Below are 19,402 nucleotides of genomic sequence, written 5' to 3'. Positions count from 1 at the left end.
TAGTAAAGAAATGTAAGAAAAGCAAAAATACATTTGTATTTGTAATCATCAAATCCCCTCAGTCTGCTGACACCAATGAAATGAGCTATAAGTGTCAATTTACAGGAGATCTGAAGACATCAGCATAATAAATGAGGTGAAAACAGGAACTATTGTCATGAAATAAAGACTGTTTTCAGCAGATCTGTTAATATTGATGAGCCTCAGGCCCTGTTTACACGAGAAGGCTCGCGGTTGAAAACGTAAAAATATTTTATCAGATGTGCCTTTCGTTTAGACGGGGACGGCGTTTTTGGGGCTTAAAAACGCAAAAAAGTGAAACCACCCTCCAGAGTGGAAATCTTAACCCTTGTGTTATGTTGGAATTCTGTGCACTCCCCTTATGGTCCGGGTCAAATTGACCCGCATTGGATTCAATACAATTCCTCAAAAATCACACTATGAAAAACAACAAAGATTCAGGTACAAACTGTAAACTTTTAATATCAACATTTGTCAAATATTCCCAAAAATATATATCTGAAGATATGATTTAATGAAAATGTTTTTTAACCATTTTCTAAAACTGTTTTGCTTTGACACAATTTGAATATACATTATATTTATATATATTTGAATATACTTTTTTTTTTTTTTGCTTAGAACATCATAACTGAATCATCATCATAATAATTAATCATTAATCAATTAATCTCTAAGTCTCAAGATATTTCAGATATATTTAATATATAAATGAGAGCTTATTTTACTATCTGCGTCTATCAAAGATTTTCATTTGTAATTTGCAATTAATTCTGAACACCATGATTTAGCTTTTTCAAGTGTGTTTGGTTTGGGTTAGAGCACTTTTAGATACACTTACACTTTAGAACTGGAGTTGATGCCCTGACATACATAAAATAAATGTTTTTATGTTGTGTCTGTACAGTTGCTTTTGAATAGCTGCCTATGGGGGTCAAATTGACCTGCGAACATCACAAACGTAATAGTAATTTTGTTTGTATATGTCAAAAAAAAAAAAAAAAAAAAACACCAGCATGCTGAAACTTTGCATGCATGTTCATGAAGATAAATGCAAAAAAGTCACAAAATATCAAGAAAAAAAAAAAGATTTAATATTATTTCAGGTAGCTTGAAAAAATAAATGATAGGTAATTTTTACCATCTGTGGCTGACAAAATATTTTTCTGTATTGAAATAAGTGTGGAAAACCTTTTTTTTTTTTTTTTTTTGCTTCATAAGGTAGTGAAAAAAAAACATATAACCAAGAAATATTATTATTTTGGGTCCGTACAGTTGCCTTAGAGCATTAAAATATGCGGGTCGAACATCACGAAAGGAACAGTAATTTGGTTTGTATATGTCAAAAAACACCAGCATGCTGAAACTTTGCATGCATGTTCATGATGATAAATGCAAAAAAGTCACAAAATATCAAGAAAAAAAAAACATAGGTTAACCAGTATTTCCAGCAACTATAAAATCTAAACGGGTCAAATTAACCCGCAACATAACACAAGGGTTAAAAACGCTCCACCGTCGCGTTTCCATATAAACGGTAAAAACGCAAAAGTCTGCTAGACAGTGAAGGCACCGATCAGTGCTTCACATTGCCGCCTGGAGTGCATACTACATTGAATTTCACACACTTTTGCGTCACCATATGCACGCAGATTTCCCCCTGAAAACTGAAACTGAAAACGATCATACAACTTATACAATTATGTACTTATGTACAATAGTATTTATGTATTCAACTAAATGTACAAAATATACAATCACTAAATATGAAATTGGAAAATTACAGATTGACAATAACGCAAGGATAATTAAACTAAGAAAATATATATCTTAATATCAAATAACCTTCTCAAATGTATCACACAATAAATGTAACACTGTGTACTTACAGACATTGCGTCTAACAGATGAAAAGAAAGGTAATGTTTAGAGATGTCACACAGCTACCACATTTTGCTGAACTATTGCAGTACTATAGTACTTCCTGCTTGCTGAACTAAGAGGTTGTCAGTGACTGCTTTTCAAAATTAAAGTCCTCACTAGAATTCACATTTACAAAATGATAAATCCACTGAAAAATCTAAATAAATTCAGTCCTGCACATGGTATGTTATTTAAAGTTTATTTTCACATTCTGCTGCACTTTACTTCACTGTGTATATTGCAAAATTACTGTAAACATCAATGGCACCTTACATATGACTTATTTTAATCATTCCTCTGTGATAGTTCTTTTTGTGTATTATATATTATGAAACATTAATGCCAATAAAGTAGTTTGAAGTTTAACTGACAGTACATTGCCACAACCTTTCTTTCCAAACAAAGTAATTGTGTAATTATAATTATAAAAGAGACATACAGATTATCACATTATATACTGTATACACAGTGCTGGTCAGAATTATTTGCCCCCTTGGTAAATATAATGAAAGATGGCTGTAAAAAAATAAATCTTATTAAAAAAAGCTAGTAAAAATCTAACCTTTCACTGAAGTAATTCAATTTTCTCCAAAACACGTTGGGAACAATTATTTGCCCCCTTTTATTAAATACATTTTGCAACCTCCTATTTTCAGAGAGAACAGCTCTGAGTCTTCTCCTATAATGCCTGATGAGTTTGAAGAACACCTGACAAGAGATCAGAGACCATTCCTCCATACAGGATCTGTCCAGATCCTTCAGATTCCCGGATCCATGTTGGCGCTTCTTCTCTTCAGTTCAGCCCTCTGCTCTTCTACAGGGTTCAGGTCAGGGACTGGGATGGCCATTGCAGATGCTTGGTTTTGTGCTCAGTGACACATTTTTGTTTTGATTTTGATTTTATCTGAGTTCATCTTTCTGAAAAATCTAAAGCACTATTTATTTAATTTGTCTTTTTGTTCTATTGTATTTTTTTCGGTTTTGTTTGTAATTAGTTTATTTGTTCTTATTGTATTGCTGACTGTTTACTTGTCTTCTGTAACTGTTTTGAGGACCCCACCAATAATCGCGTTTAACAACCGTGATTTCAATATTGACCAGAATAATCGTGATTATGATTTTTGCATAATCAAGCAGCCCTAACCTCTGAGTCAGAGTTTGTGACCATGAGATCCGCGTTAATGGGAAAATCTAAGTGACATTAACCTCTAAACGAACAAGTCAAATATAAAGTGTTAAACAGAATAATCAATTTAAGGATGTGAAAAATAGTCATAAATACCTTATTGGACTTAAATTACTGTGCACACCAAAAAGTCAAAGCATGCTATAATTAATAAAGTAAACCTAATTAAGAAATGTGGCTCTATGAGTTCAAATATTCAGGTAAAATAATTGTGGAAAAATTATTGTTAAAACACAACCAACACCATCAGATCACTTTTTCTCGTTGTTCATCTGTCAGTTAGAACTCAGATACAACAGCCAAACAAAATCTAAGGTTAATGATTTAGGGGCAAGAGTCCAACTGAAGCAAACACTGATCACCATAACGGTGACTTGAAATTACAGTTTTCTCCTACAGTGATTCTGCTTGTTAACATCAGGAGTCTTCAATGTTGGCAATAAAAAATAAAGAGTTCTTAATTCATCTTTGACGTCTGTCTGTTATTTAGATATTTTTGTAATTTGAAATTGAAAAAAATAAATAAAAAATTGTTGTAAATTTTACTCATTTTAGATGGTTAACTTTTAAGGAATTTTTTATTTGATTAATTATTACTCAATTCTAATTTGTTTAATTTAATTAATAATATTGCTTGTAATCTGTTGCCACAATTTTATTGAGTAAATATACTCAATAAATTTTATTGAGTATATTTACTCAATAAAATTGTGGCAACAGATTTTTAATTCCTTAAAAGTTAACCATTTAAAATGAGTAAAATTTACAAAAAAAAATTAAATAACAGACAGACGTCAAAGATGAATTAATAACTCTTTATTTTTTATTGCCCAGCATTGAAGACACCTGATGTTTACAAGCAGAATCACTGAAGGAGAAACTGTAATTTTAAAAGCAAAAATTGAAGTCGTCATTATGGTGATCGGTGTTTGTTTTAGTTGGGCTCTTGACCCTTAAATCGTTTACTTTAGATTTTGTTTGGCTGCTGTATCTAAATTATAACAGCCAGATGAACAAAGAGAAAAGGTGATCTGATGGTGTTGGTTATGTTTTTCATAATCATTATGTCACAATCATTTGACCTGAATCTCTTAATCTTAACCTCTTAACGTGAAACGTCGGGTTCATATAGGCTCTTGTCTGTAGGCTATATAGTTTTCCTCCCATAGAGCATATTATAAAGAAAAAGCTTAACGTCAGTGCAGTAAGACGGTGATATTTAAACTCAGTAGCCAATACACCTTATTGAACATGCAACGCGCTATTGCACGTTAAAGAGATACTTCAGGATTTAGCATTAAGCTTTGTATTAGTAGAAAACCTGTAGTATTTTCGAATTACCATGCTTTCCACCCTCATATTCTCCTGAGAGGAGAGATTTATGTATTTTTTGTCTGGAAAAAATCCTCCGATGACGCAAAAATCGTCATTTTGCGTCATCGGAGGATTTTCTGGCCAGAGGCTAAAGACTACAGCCAGTAGATGGCGTTGTTCCGCATGTTTTCAGCCCGCCCATAGAGGGTGGGATCTCACTCACAGAATGTACACAGTGTCAGCCGTCTTTCTTTGGAAGTTAAGCTAGCAGGCTCTTGTTCTGTGGAGAAAGCTGAGTAGTAGGGGTTACCATCCTCCTTTTCCCGGACTTGTCTGGCGAGCGAGACTGTTAAAAATGTCCGGGATTCGGCTTTTCCGTTCTGCGGTCGCCATTCATTGTTTACATGCACACATTTTGTTTAAATCTAACTGAATTCATTGCGATTGGTGAATCTGAATGTAGTGTTTACATGAACGCTAAACAAGTGATCGGTTGATGTGCGTTTTACCATTTCTAAGAAAATTCCCGCTCCTCCGTGTGAGATGAGAGCGAGACCGGAGCGTCTGAGTAATGACGCCACCGGCCTCGCGCTGTTCTCCCGCGGCCGTTAGCCTCGTCTTGCTCGCCACAGTAAACATGATGAATGGCGACTGTAGAACGCAAAAGCCGAATCCCGGACATTTTGGGTGCTCTGTAAATCCCTGGCAAACTCATCACGTAGGCTAGCCTTGTTGTTTACAACTGCGCACTCTTACCGGTAGGCGTGGCCTCCTAAGGCAGCTAAGCAAGTGCGTTCTGGGAGTTGTTGTCTTTCATCCACATAAGCCAAAATAAATTTTCTTGCTTTTCTCAGTCTAGAAAGCTCCAAATTCAAAAATTTCTTCACATTTCTTCTACTTAAATGACCTATTTTAAATACACATTCATCTTCCCAGAGGTGAAGTACCCCTTTAAGCATTTTATAATGGTTTTCTATGGGTGTTGTCCATAATCTGATGCAATCTGTTTGCAATCTGTTTGCCTCTATAAAGTATGCTTTATTAATAAGTTTAGGCCTATATTGTGTACTAAATTTGGTGCTTCAATATCACTCACATTAAGAGTCTTAAATGGGGAAGAACGCTTGATTACACTGCCATTGTCTGTTTTAGCAGAATACTGCCATCTAGTGGTTGCAGGTTTTCTCAGACATCTGTGTGTGGATCGTGCAAGGTGAAACACGCGAAATGAAAGTCTCAAAATCCAAATGAATCAAATAGGATCGACTCAGAAACGAGTCAATGAATGCACGCGTGTCACCTCATCCACAAATGCACATCTTACTTGTTGCATGCACAAATTCTGGCCTACATTAATACAAAATCGAGGTTGTGTATTAACAACTATGTCTCTATTTGTACAAAATGCTGCACATTCATGTGATTTTGGATTTTTCACACGCAAGTTGAAAGGCATGGATAAAACATTTCTGCAACATCAAGTTCATTGATAAGTGTGCTTGCACGTGTTAATTGTCTAGATACTATTTTCATCCCATATTAGAGAAGTACATTTTGCTAAATACACGCACTGTATTCAATATTATCATCATTATTATTATTTTTTTTACTTAACCTGTTCTTCAATATTTAATGTATGTTTGAATAAATCTGTTAAATGACAGCCACCATTTAAATACTTTAAAAAGAATTATATATTTGTATATGTTTATATATTTTGGTAAAAAAAAAATTACCATGAAAACCAAAGTTCCCCTTCAGGGAACTACCGCTGCGTGGTAACGCGGTGGGAACGCCTCCAGCGCAGTGCGTCTGAAGCATGAATGAAATCAGTCAACGTCACTGACCAGGAAACTATAAAGCACCCCTGAATCCACAAGCAAAACAGCTTCTGTTACTTCAGCAGCGCTCTGTGTGTGTTTGAAAACTGTCTATTTCGTGTTTGTCTGTTTCTAGTTGTTACTAGGCAGGAGTTTTCACTATATATATCCCCATATATATTAAAAAAAAACAAAAATGAGCCAAGAGAAAGAAAAAGTGACGAGCGAGCAGCATTATAGAAAGTGTGTTCCCCCCTGTACACGTTAAATCACAGGTGGGGATTCACACCAACTATGTGTTGCTTGTTTGGGAATGCAGCATGCCCAGTCAGCTCTCGAGGGGGCTGATTGCGAGCATTGCGTCTGTCCCGGGTTTGGAAGCACGCACTGCGGTTACTTCAGCCCAGGCTCAGGCACATGAGGTTCAGCAGCTTCAGTTATCCAGTTCTGAGGAGCTGGATATTGAAAGTGTTGGAACTCAGGAGATTGGAGACTCGTCACTCCAGCCTCATGCTGAAGATGAGCTCAGGCAGTATGCAGATCTCACTCTCCGGGCCACTAAGGAGACGGCAAAATCTATCAGCCGTTCTATGGCAGCCCTGGTGGCCATGGAGAGGCATTTATGGTCGAGTCAGACCTCTATAAAAGAAAAGGACAAGTCTCTTCTGTTAAATGCTCCTATGTCGCTTAGAGGTCTCTTCGGTGTACACTTTACATTCTGTCACCGAGAGATTTCAAGAGGAGAAAAAGCAAGCGGCTGCTTTTCATAAATTTATTCCCCTTAAAGTCAGAGTTCCTGGGGATGCTGAGCGAGGGCAGTCCCAGCCGCTGAGTACTTCAGCTAAGAGAGCGCAGCAAAAGCAGAGCGTCGCGTCTCGTGCTCCTCCACAGAGAAACTTGAAATGTCCTGCCTCTCTGTCTGCCTCTCTCTGTCAGCATCCTATCCAGCATCCATCCTATCCTATCTTGGCCAAATTGCAGTTCTACACGGCACTCACCAGGACCTTCACTCCCTTCCTGAAAAAATATCAGACAGATGAGCCTGTGCTTCCATTCCTTCCAAAGGACCTGACTGAGTTGATAATGGTAATAATTTACTTAAAGTGGAACTCACCCCCAAATCATTTTTCTTTGTTGATAAACTGTATAAATAAGTGTCTAATAGTGATGTTTACATGTCTGGTAATTATTTTTTGGTATTTTAGTACATTTTAGTACATGTTCTACCAAATACCGTTAGTGTGGTGCCCTCTTCAGGTTAAAACTTTACTTGAATTTGAATCGGGCATCGCTACTGGCTCAGCCAGTATGGCTGACATCAGCCATACTGCTGCTGTGGAGTATAAAATATGCCCAGTCTCGGCCACACCTTCGTAGCGAGTTGGAATAGCAAGGAAGTGTTGAGGCCCCCACTCCCCCCGCGCGTCCCTCGGTCCGCTAGGCAACGCTTCCTTTTGCCGCATTTTTCAAAACGGAAATGTAGGTGCAGTAAGACTCTGGTAGGGGGGTGAGTTGCTCTCTAACATTAGAATCGCCACTGATTGGGCTCAATTGATATGTTTTGACAATGTGGAGTTTGTGGTTAGTATGTGTAAAAAATAGTGGATACATTGTGCATCAAGGCAAGGCAAGGCAAGTTTATTTATATAGCACATTTCATACACAATGGCAATTCAAAGTAAAAATAATAAAAAGAAATAAGAATAATTAAAACAGTTTAGAAAAATAAAAAATAAAATACAGTACAGTACAGTCGGATGAACATTGGCACAGTGCTCATTCAGTAAATGCACAGCTAATCATATGTGTTTTGAGTCTGGATTTGAATGTGACTACTGTAGGAGCACATCTGATCTCCTCTGGAAGCTGGTTCCAGTTGCGGCTGGCATAATAGCTAAAAAGTGGACTCGCCATGCTTAGAGTGAACCCTTGGTATTTCTAGCTGATATGATCCTAGTGATCTGAGTGATCAAAATCAGACAATTTGATGTCGGTGATTAATGTGCCGCACCGAACATTTTTGTGTTTGTCTTTTGACAGAGTCTACTCAGATGCTTCATAAACAGAGAAGTCCTCCATGATATCACTGCCCTGCAGCTGACCAAATTGGATGTCACAGACAAGACCATCTGGCTCAGCCCACAAACATCAGCATTGGTCTAGGTGCAGAGTCAGTCCTTAAGGTAGTGTGATGGTTTAAAAGGTCATTTTACAAATGGTTAGGCTGAACCAGGTCATTGAAGACATGTTCTGTATTCATGGCTACCTCTCTCTAGAGCATTAAAGGTGCAGAGCTCAGGGTACTAGAGTTCAGGAGAGAGTGCATGCAGGGACTGTGTAGCATCATTAGGAAAGTGCAGGACAAGAGCCCCCTCAAGTATCTGACTGTTAGGCAGATGGTGTTCCTGGATCCATCAGTAATGTACAGAGACCCAGAAAGATGCAGGAAGCACATGAAAGGGCTGGTTCAGAGGTTTCTCCAGGACAAACAGCTAACTGATACTTCTGTCATGATCTGGGTTCCCTCTTTCTCTGTCTCCCTCTTGTGGCCACTTCTCACACTGTTTCACCACACTATCACTCTGGTCTCATCAGTACCAGCTGTTCCCATTTATCCTTAATCTCCATTCACTCATCTCACCTGTTTCCCCTTTCCCCCCTGTTGTTTCCTGTTATTTCTAACACTCTCTTTCTCTGTTTCTTTGTCAGTTTATTCCGATCTATCTTATGCAGAAGATGTATCTCTTACCTCTCTTATCAAGCGAATCTGGTCCTGTCCTGTCCTGTCCTGTCCTGTCCTGTCCTGTCCTGTCCTGTCCTGTCCTGTCCTGTCCGGTTCGTGTGGAAGCCTCACTTCGAGTCAAGTTTACTCATCCTATCTCATGCTGGCTCACTGAACTCTGCCCTGCCAATTCAGACGCTGAGTTCCTGATCTAGACGCGGTATCCAGCCAGAGGTATCTTCTATCTACTGTCTCCTCTTGGAGCCCACTTCGCCTGACGCCCTGCTGCGCATCCTGAGTTCCTGTCATTTCTGCTTCCAGCAGTTTATGTTGATTTCTACAAGGCGAAGTTTTCAGTTGACTGTTTCCAGAGAATACTGTGAAGATTTGTTTCATATTACTTCTGTGAATCGCTTCTCATTAAAGACTGCATAATTGAGAATCTCACATTTTGGTCCTTCATCTCTCCAAATTACAACTTCTGCGGGTAGGAATAAGAAAGGCAAATCATTGGCTGGTAATGCCCTATAGCCTAATTATTTCTTTTTTTTTTTTTTCCTGCATATTTTTTCTCATCTGTTTTGTCATAGGGGATGTCATACTGCAGCACTTTGACAGTTTCCTATCCTTGGAGAGCCGGCGTGAGGACTTCCTCTCCTTTCCTCCCATGCAGAAGAGGCTGGACATCTTCCTGAGGAGTGCCATGGAACCTTATCCAGAGCTGTGGTGCTTCTGCAAGACGCTGCTCATCCTTTCCCACGGCAAAGCTACGGTTGAACGTGGATTCTCTATCAACAAATAGGTGGAGTCAGACAATTTTCAAGAGGACACTGTGGTCACACGGAGGCTGGTGTGTGATATCACACAACAAACATGTGTTACCCAGGTAAGAATGACCCCTGCCTGGACTAGTAAAATGCTGTTGACTTAAAAGTTGACAGAATCAACATAGTTGGCTTCTTGAGTTTGTCACTGTCTCTGGTTCTCTTTTCCCAATCCTATACCTAGGTTCCACTCAGTAAAGCGCTACTCGAGAGTGTAGCAAAAGCTAGGACCAGATATTGTGCCCATCTTGACACAGAGAGAAAGAAAAGGGAGGCAAAATCCCAGGCTCTTAAGAGTAAAGAGTCATAGGACTGTCTTCAGGAGCTAAAGGTGAAGAGGAGACGCATACAAGAGGTGTGTGAGGGTCTGGCTAGGGATGCGGACAGGCTGGCTGAGGAGGCTGAAAGGAAGGCAGGAAGCAAGATGGTTGACCTGATCTCCAGGTCCAACCTCCTGCGGAGAGGCCATAAGGAGAAGTTGACGGAACTGGCTGTCCTTGATAAAGAGATTGCTGCCCTGAGTGAAGAGCTAAGGAGTTGACTGTGTTTCTTAATTTAATTTATTGTTGAGTTCTGATTTTCGATGTTTATTGTTCAGGGGTCTCTCAGTTCCCCATATTCCCAACATGGAATAAGTAGCTAGCTAATGTTAAAAAACAACTTAACATTGTTCAGCAAACTTTCTTGTGGCCTACTGAAATGTTTTTATTTTTCACACCTGCTTGGCTTATCTTTTACCCATTCCACATTTGAAAAATATATGAACACAAGTTCAAGGATTTTGTTTTTCTTTGCTGGTAGGGATGTGAAATAGGAATTAATTTTTTATATAAATGGTCTTAATAATGTCTTAAAAAGACTTGAATTTAACTTGAAGAAACCTGTAGGAACCCTGTTAATATCTCATAATAATGAGGTACTTTCTTATAATTATAACTCAGTATCTCATAATAATGTAAAAAATGTGAATCCAATAGCAAGCAACCACCAAGATGTCCGGCGGACAGAGTACACAGCTTCATTACTTGAGTAAAAGTACAGATACCCCTTGCTAAATTTTACTCAAGTACAAGTAAAAGTACTACAGTCAGATGTCTACTTAAGTAAAAGTACTGAAGTACTTGTTTTTAAAAGTACTTGAGTATCAAGAGTACATTTTCTAAATATTGCGTAACTGCCACAGTGCTTACATTTATGTACAGAAACGTCCTACATGGAGTTATGAAAAATGTTAAAGTTAATACCTTGGAGAATGTAAAGGAATTGAAAGTAAAATCAAGTCATTTTCATCTTTTTACCATGTTGCTTTATTTAACATTTCTCACTTGCCCACAAGGCAATAGCACAATGGCAACGCAAATGGCAAATGGATTTTTTGCACCCACATTTGAACCTGACTGTGTTAAACACACCGCATACTCAAGAACATCAAAGCAAATGCTCAGCTTACATTAATGTGTAATATCAGAAAAGAAAATTCAGCTAACAATTGTGTGTACATGTGAGTTTCTCTTTTTTTTATCAATCAAATCACAGGATTCTAGACTGCGACCATTTTTTGAGAATGTGCGAGTTAAAATTTTATGTGGTCGCATTTGTGCGAGTGCATGGTCATGTAGCCTACTACTCAGTTAAATTAATGAATTTTCCTGCATTGAACTTGTTTTAGCGCCCGCCAAAGTGAATTTTTGTCCCGCCAAAGTCTTATTTGATCGGTGAGTAAAGTAGATGAACTGCTGCGCTTGTGACAGGGCGCATGTGTATGAGGCGCCGGACTGGACAAAAGCAAAACGAACTGTGCGAGCGAGCGACACTTTGGCGGGCGCTAAAACAAGTTCAATTTTGGTAAACACAAAAATAGTCTGGCGAGGTGGGGCCACAGGTTGGCACATTCCCGGGATGGACCTGCTGCGTCTTCATCCATTGTTTCGTCCATGGTTTCGTCTCTCATCTAAATCTGACCATGGAGTTGACTTTGGCGGAAAGCTGATGGTGATTGCTGATAAGCTGTCCCAATCAGTGGCGCCTGCACAATCCAATCACGTTTGAGAGGGAAACAACAAATTGAGGGTTTCCGAGGTTTTTCTTTCTTTTTTTTAGAAGAAGTAACGGGTACTCACGGTTAAGGATAGAAATGTAGTGGAGTAAAGAGTACAATATTTGCCTCTCAAATGTACTTGAGTAAAGTCATGAGTACTCCCCAAAAATGATACTCGAGTAAAGTACAGATCCCTCAAAATTGTACTTAAGTACTGTACTCAAGTAAATGTACTCCGTTACTGTCCGGCTCTGATCATGGCTGTTAGGAAACTAACTTACACAAGAGAGACGTGTGCGGCTTCTCTCTGCTGTGGATCCTCTCATGTCTTTTCAGATCTGCTGATCGACTGAATCTCTTGTCACAGTGTGAACACTTGTAAGGTTGTTCTCCAGTGTGAATAATCTGGTGCAGTTTTAAATGTGCAGCTGTAATAAAAGTCTTCTCACACTCAAAGCACATGTACTCTCTCACACCAGTGTGAATTTTCTGATGTTTATGTAAATATGACAGCAGTGAAAAACTCTTTCCACATACAGAACATGAATGCGGCTTCTCCTTCGTATGAACTGCCTTCAGGTGTGACTTCAGGTGTGATGTACAAAGAAATGTTTTGCCGCATTGATCACAAGTGAACGGCTTCTCTCCTGTATGAACTCTCGTGTGAATCTGAAGTTTTTGTTTGTCTGTGAATCTCTTTTCACACTGATCACACATAAATGGCTTCTCTCCAGTGTGGATCCTCATGTGTCTCTCAAGGTTAGTTTTTTGTGTGAAGCTCTTCCCGCACTGATCACACGTGATCGGTCTCTCTCCTGTATGAACTCTCATGTGAAGCTTAAGATATTTTTTGTCCGAGAATCTCTTTTCACACTGATCACACATGAATGGTTTCTCTCCAGTGTGAATTCTCATGTGAACGTCAAGAGTTTTTTTTTCTGAGTAACTCTTTCCACACTGATCACATGCGTACGGCTTTCGTACTAATCTTTTTAAGATTTCGTTTGGTTGTAAAACTCTTTCCACACTGATTGCATGCATATGACTTCTCTCCAGTGTGGATCTTCATGTGAACATCAAGATGTACTTTTTGTTTAAAGCTCTTTCCGCACTGATCACACGTGTGCGGTCTCTCGCCTGTATGAACTCTCATGTGAATCTGAAGATTTTTTTTGTCTGTGAATCTCTTCCCACACTGATCACACTTAAACGGCTTCTCTCCAGTGTGGATCCTCATGTGGGTCTCAAGACTTTGTTTAGTTGTGTAACTCTTTCCACACTGAGTGCATGTGAAAGATTTCTTGGCTCTTCTTTTCTTTAAAAATGTCTGTTTAGTCTTTGAGCGAATCAAAGGTTTTTCTCCAGGTTTGACATGATGTTCCTCCTTCACTTCACTCAGTTCTTCACTCTCCATCACGTCTGACATGAAAGAGAAAAAGTTATTTCCTTTTCAGTACAACAAAAATAATTCAAAGAGAGGAATATGAAGTGAAAGGACATAAAAAAGAGCTCTGATGTAATAACAAAAATTACTTTCCATTAATGAGGTACATTGATAATAATATATTTTTTTAAGATTATAGACACAAATCCCATGTTTCTGTAGAAAGAACTATTAAATATATTTGATCAATGACACAATTATCTAATGTAAAATGTAATTTATTTTACTTAAAACTATTTAATTATTACAGTCTAGTCACACTAGACTTTTAATTCCAATGACTCCCATTCATTCTCATGTGAACGTGGGACACCAGAAACACAATTTTCGCTGCGTTCCAGTTCAAGTTGGAACGCCAATTAATTATTGGTCATTTATATCATAGTTTAAATAGACATTTGAGTATTCTATTAAACTCTTTACATTATATTTTACTGATTCATTTGGCTGGTAAACCGGTTTCAGTTTCGAGACGATATGTATTTTTCATAAACTGATACCGGTGCGTTGCTGAAACAGCTGCTGTCTCTATTCAATGGTCATGAAGAGCACTATGTAGAGTGTGTAGAGAGCGGACCGCTATTAAATACATACCCTTCTTACAATATTATTAACAACTTTATAACACAACAATAAATAACACAAAAACTAACTCTCTTTAATACTGCAAATACCATGTAGAGCATTTGATTCCCGAGATGCAGAATCACAGAATCCAGTCACTAATGGAACTTACTGTATAAAATGGAACGTCACAGAATTGTGGGATGAATAAATCAAAAGTAGGGCTGTACAAATAATCAGATATAGATACAGATATAGATACAGACTAGTGACTGTGAATATTAAAGCTCAAAAAGACTGCTATTGAAATATGAAGTGTGTATGTTCTGCCGTGTCTGTGTGAAAGAGCGCTGCAGTTTCTTCTAAAGAAACTAAAAATCTCAAAAACTTGCAAACCAAATATAAAACAGAGCTAAAATTATACTTGGTTTGATGACAATGGGATGGTTTTGATTCTGAAGAGACTGCCGGTAAAAGGAAATGTTTGCGTTGTGCTATCTAAGCACTAATAACTGCGTTTGGTGGCTTCATGTAAATGTGCATGTTATTGTCATGGGGGTGTGTGGAGATGAACCCAATTGCAGACAGTAGTCACAGCAACACAGTTTATTGTAAAAATAACAGGAAAAACAAAGCCCACGAGGGGGCAAAACAAGACAAGACAGGACTACGAGTGACTAAACTAGACTTTGACTATTAACTAGACTATAAACAAACAGCGAAAACAGAACTTTCTCTAGACAATACTCTTGACAGGATACTCACAAGGTTTCACAATGAATAACACACAATGTTAGACAAAGGACAGAGAACATGAGGGGATTAAATAGGGAGCAAACTAATCAGGAACAGGTGAAAGCACCAATCTAATGATTACAAGATGAGATAACAAGGGGGCGGGGTAAGGTGACAAGACAACGCAAACACACAGCCAAAACAAATGGCCATGTGCTTACACATAAAACATGGGTCTGTCATGATCCTGCCTCAAAACAAGAGAGATCTAGGACATGAAGGCAGAATCATGACAGTTATGGACTTGGGTGTTTATCATTGTTATTTTGGTATCTGTGATTAGGTTAGTGTTTAAATTGCTGAGCCTAAACGCCTAGTATTGTTAACAATCATTAAAAAAAGTATATTATCAAGAAATTATTAATATATTCAGTTTGCTAAAATTAATGTTCTGTCTAAAATTCACTGTCTTAATGTGAAATCAATTCATTTGTTAGGATATTTATTATGGTAAACATGGTTAAATTCCCTTCAAATGAAATACAAATCTGGTGATAAAAGCTAGCTCTTTGAAAACTTATTTGCTATGGTGTAAAATAGTATTAATAAAAAGAAATAGTATTGTGCAAACGCTTACTAAATTAAACCAGTATAAATTATGTACATTGTGAAATTGTGGTGGTTCAATTCATGTGCATTGCTGTAAATATTTACACTGCTTTGTTGTGTGTGGTTTTAAAGGTTTCTCACCTACTGAAAATTCTACAATAAATTGAGAAAAGGAAACTTAAGTCTCATTCTTGTGTTCAATTCAGAAGTAAGGAACCGCTTTCAAGTGTGGGACCCGTGCAACTTAGAACATTTGACAATATAACCTCCCTCTACTGAACATTTGTTGAAAATCTGTACCATTTCACAGTTTAACTGTTTATCTAAAAGTGATGTTCTTCAGCATCATGAATGAATGAAGAATAAACACCAACCTCTTTGTTCTTCAGGATCTTCAGTGTGTTTCATTCTGCAGGGTTCTGGATCACTCATGTTCTCACTGTCCTCTTTAATAAACTCAGTCTTTGCAGATTTCAGCTCTTCCTGATGCTCTGATGCTCGTCTTCACTTGTAGCTGATGGGAATTTACAGCATTTATTGGAGAATTGCTGTGGGAGGAGCTTCACTGATGATGTAATTGCTGTGGGAGGAGCTTCACTGACTGAACTGCAGATTGGTTGGAGGAGATGATCTGCCAAAACCAAAAATATCAGTAACTAAGTTTATTTTTATAAGGTCAAAGACCAGATGTAAAAAAAAACACACACATTAAATGCAAGTAAACTGTCCATTTTAATGTTTAAAATATATTTTTCAACTATAAAAAGCCATTATCAATGGAGCGCAGATATTGAGTCACCATGGCAACAGCGCCAGACAAAAAGAGGTCTTCATATTTCTCACCAGCAGATCTGGATGAGCTTCTGCAAGCATATGGAGACTACGAACATTATTATTTTTTTTTTTATATCAGCTCCAGCAGCGAAGGGCAGACAGTTAGCTAGGGAGAAAATAGTTGCTCGAGTCAATGCGTACGTTTACATTTTAATTAGTTATACAGTGTTAGGTGTAATTAATTAGCAAGTAATCTACAGTAAATACTGTAATTTAATTAAAGGGATTACTCTTAATTCTTCTGTAATTTAAAGTTAAATCTGATGTAATTTCATTAGACTATAGAACAATTCTGTATATTTAACATACATTTTTAAAAGGTATGTTTTTAATGGAACCTTCTCCCTCTACACACTGGTCAATTCAAGAATAATTCATGCAATTGTATATTGTTTATTTAAAAGCATTAAAAGTGCAGTTTCTTGTCTCTCCTTGTATTGTTCAAGTGGTTGAGGTTGATGGGATTTAGTAATTAGTAATAAGTAGACCAATACTTTCTAAAAGATAGTCATTATTACATTAATCTAATTACATTGTTGAATGTGTCATTTGTAGTTAGTAATAACTATTTGTTAAATTATCAGAGGTGAAACTGGAAGAACAATATATGCAATTTCACACATTTTTATTTCTAATATTATTCTGTTTCTTTATTTAAATAAGGGCAAATATCTAGAAAGTAGTAAATAACTGTAAGAAAAGCATTTGACCAAAAAAATACATTTGTATTTGTAACCAACAAATCCCCTCAGTCTGCTGACACCAATGAAATGAGCTTTAAGTGTCAATTTACAGGAGATCTGCAGACATCAGCATAATAAATGAGGTGAAAACAGGAACTATTGTCATGAAATAAAGAGTGTTTTCAGCAGATCTGTTAATATTGATGAGCCTCAGACTATCAACACTCATTCAACAAGCCATTCAGGATCATCAGCAGATCATCTCACTTTATTCTGAGTGTTTGCTGTTAGAAACACATTATTTGAGTCAGGATAGATGATAAAAGCCTGTGAAACGGCTCTAGTGAAAGACAAAACCGTTATTTATCACAAATTAACATGGATCAGTGGTTCCCAACCTTTTTTTTAACCTTTAAGTTCATAGTAATTGTTCTGACTTCATGAAGCCTCATGGTGTGAATGAAACATAAAACTGACTAGAACAAACTCTTTGAAATGTATATATGATACTGGATATCAAGGGTGAAACGTCCCAGTCATGTGCCGGTGAAATATAATTAATTAGCCATTTAAAAGCTATTTTGAGAAAATTAAAACATGGAAAGCTCAAAAAGCAATCATATCAGGATGTTTCATGACTTTCAGATTTAGAATTATTCCTGATTCAAACAGAATCACCAGAAAAAAAGAAAAAAAGAAAAAAAAAACAGACAATAAAAATGAGGTGTTGGATAAAAATTATAAAGTTTAATCAATCATTACATGATGCAATTACAAACATTATGTACAAGTGAAAGCAAATGAGACAGATCTCTCTCTTTACTGACTTATAGGAGCCAAAGCATGTCAAGAGAAGAAGAGAAGAAAAGTGTCCAGTTTCAAAGATACATGAAATTATATCTTGTGTTTGCGTGGAAGAGTAGAAGTGGAAGAGAAACTAGATGTTCTGATAAAAAACAATGATTCATGTCTCTCTTAAAAGTGTTATGGCTTCTTCTTCAGCTCCTGAACTTTTGCCTTCAAAATGTTTATTTTTTATTTTTTTCCAGTGTGAATTTTCTGGCACTCTTTCAGTTCATCATCTGTAGTAAAGGACTTCAGCACTGAAACACACACCGCCGTGTCTTTTCTGCTGTAATATTACTAATGAATCTTCTCCTTTGTGAGAATATTCAGATGTTTCTTCAGGACTGACGCCCAATGAAACAGTTTACCGCACTGATCACAGTTAAATGGTCTTTCTTCAGAATGAGAAGATGTGGTTTCAGAGCGAAAGTTCTTCCCAGTGTGAACTCTCATGTGAATCTTCAGACTTGAATTACATGTGAAGTGTTTTTTACACTGAGGGCAGGAGACCTGAAGCAGTGACAGATTTTTTGGCTTCTGTTTTTCCTTTCTTGTTCGCGTCCATCACGTCTAAAATAAACATTAAATCAAATGAGAGACAAACGTGAAATGATAAGTGAAGCTCAAAGTCAAGATCACTGATGAGTTCAATAGTCATTTTAATCTCATCAAATCTGGTCAACAACTCCTGTGCACGATTATGATCTATTTTAAAGGAACAGTTAGACTTTTTGGGACTTTAGCTTATTCACCGTATCCCCCAAAGTCCATACATCCCTTTTTTATCCCCGTGCGTGCTGCAAGTCTGTTTGACGCACCCACTGCTAGCCTAGCTTAGCACAAAGACTGGATGTAAATGGCTACAGCTAGCATACTCATCCCAATAAGTGACAAAATAACGCCAACATTTTCCTATTTATATGTTGTGATTTGTATAGTCACAGTGTGTACAAATAACTAGGTCATATGAGACACAGCCATTTTTTAAACGTTTAAATACTGGGAACTATATTCTCACAAGGCGAAGCACTGCTACTTGGGCGGAGTGATTAGCGCAGCACCCGAGAAGCGCCGTTCCGTCAACAAAACCAACGTGACTAACTAGCGAACATGATTCGTGATCATGGCTGACTTTGAGGAATTGTCAGAGGATTTTTATTTGGTATCAAACCAAGATCCAGAACCATATCGTTTTGAGCCAGAATACACAGACGAGGAGTTACAAACTTTGGAAGCTGATAGACAAGATGCCGAACAGACTGAGGTCGAGGGGAGAATTAGAACAGGAGTAGCCTACTATTTCACAAACAAGGTCACTGTTTCTCAAAAATGAAAACTGCTCATCCCCCCCGCCGCTTATTTGTTACGTTACTGGGGCGATAGAGCGCGTTTGTGACGACACAATACTAACATTACAGTGGATACATGGAGCCCGGGAACAACTGTAATAGTAGTGTCACTAAGGTTACATTACATCTAGCTAATGGCTAGAGCTAGTAGGCTAGTCATCTAAAAACATAACGGAAAACTTACCGCAGCCGCAGGTGATCCACTTTGTCCTGTCTTTACTATCGATGGGATGGCCGTATCCTTCAGCACACGTTTCATGGTCCGTGTGTCAAATTCCATTTTTTCAAAATAGTCGTCCTCAGTGTAAAGTTCTGAGCAAACGTGATAGTCCTTGATGGTGTCTACAGGTGTGTTTGGATCTAACGTTAAATCCAGAGCAAGTAGCCATTGATTCATCAGGTCAGCGTTTTTGGTTGGAATTCTATGAAACATCATGGTATTACCTGGTCTCCCCTGTTTATTGTCGCAGCTCTTTACAATACAGCGAAC

At 37.7% G+C, this 19,402-nt stretch overlaps 2 protein-coding genes across 4 annotated transcripts in view; both read right to left on the bottom strand.

Moving 5' to 3' along the window:
• LOC311287787 (uncharacterized protein) overlaps positions 1-19,402 on the bottom strand; it is a 449,286-nt gene that overhangs the window by 115,650 nt on the left and 314,234 nt on the right. The window lies entirely within an intron of this gene.
• The window catches only part of LOC311287801 (uncharacterized protein), a 129,817-nt gene that overhangs the window by 8,277 nt on the left and 102,138 nt on the right, over positions 1-19,402 (bottom strand). The window contains exon 1 of one of the 2 annotated variants that reach the window (XM_084404868.1): positions 1,911-2,030. The exons of the other annotated variant lie outside the window; for it this stretch is intronic. The gene's annotated coding sequence lies outside the window, so the exon portion shown is untranslated. Of the gene's footprint in view, positions 1-1,910; positions 2,031-19,402 lie in introns of those variants that run through there. 2 annotated transcript variants of the gene reach the window in all.

This window comes from Rutilus rutilus, assembly GCF_951802725.1.
Source record: "Rutilus rutilus genome assembly, chromosome: 1".
Taxonomy (NCBI): Eukaryota; Metazoa; Chordata; class Actinopteri; order Cypriniformes; family Leuciscidae; genus Rutilus; species Rutilus rutilus.
The sequence above is the reverse complement of the archived record's forward strand: the minus strand, read 5'-3'. Positions and strand labels throughout refer to the sequence as shown.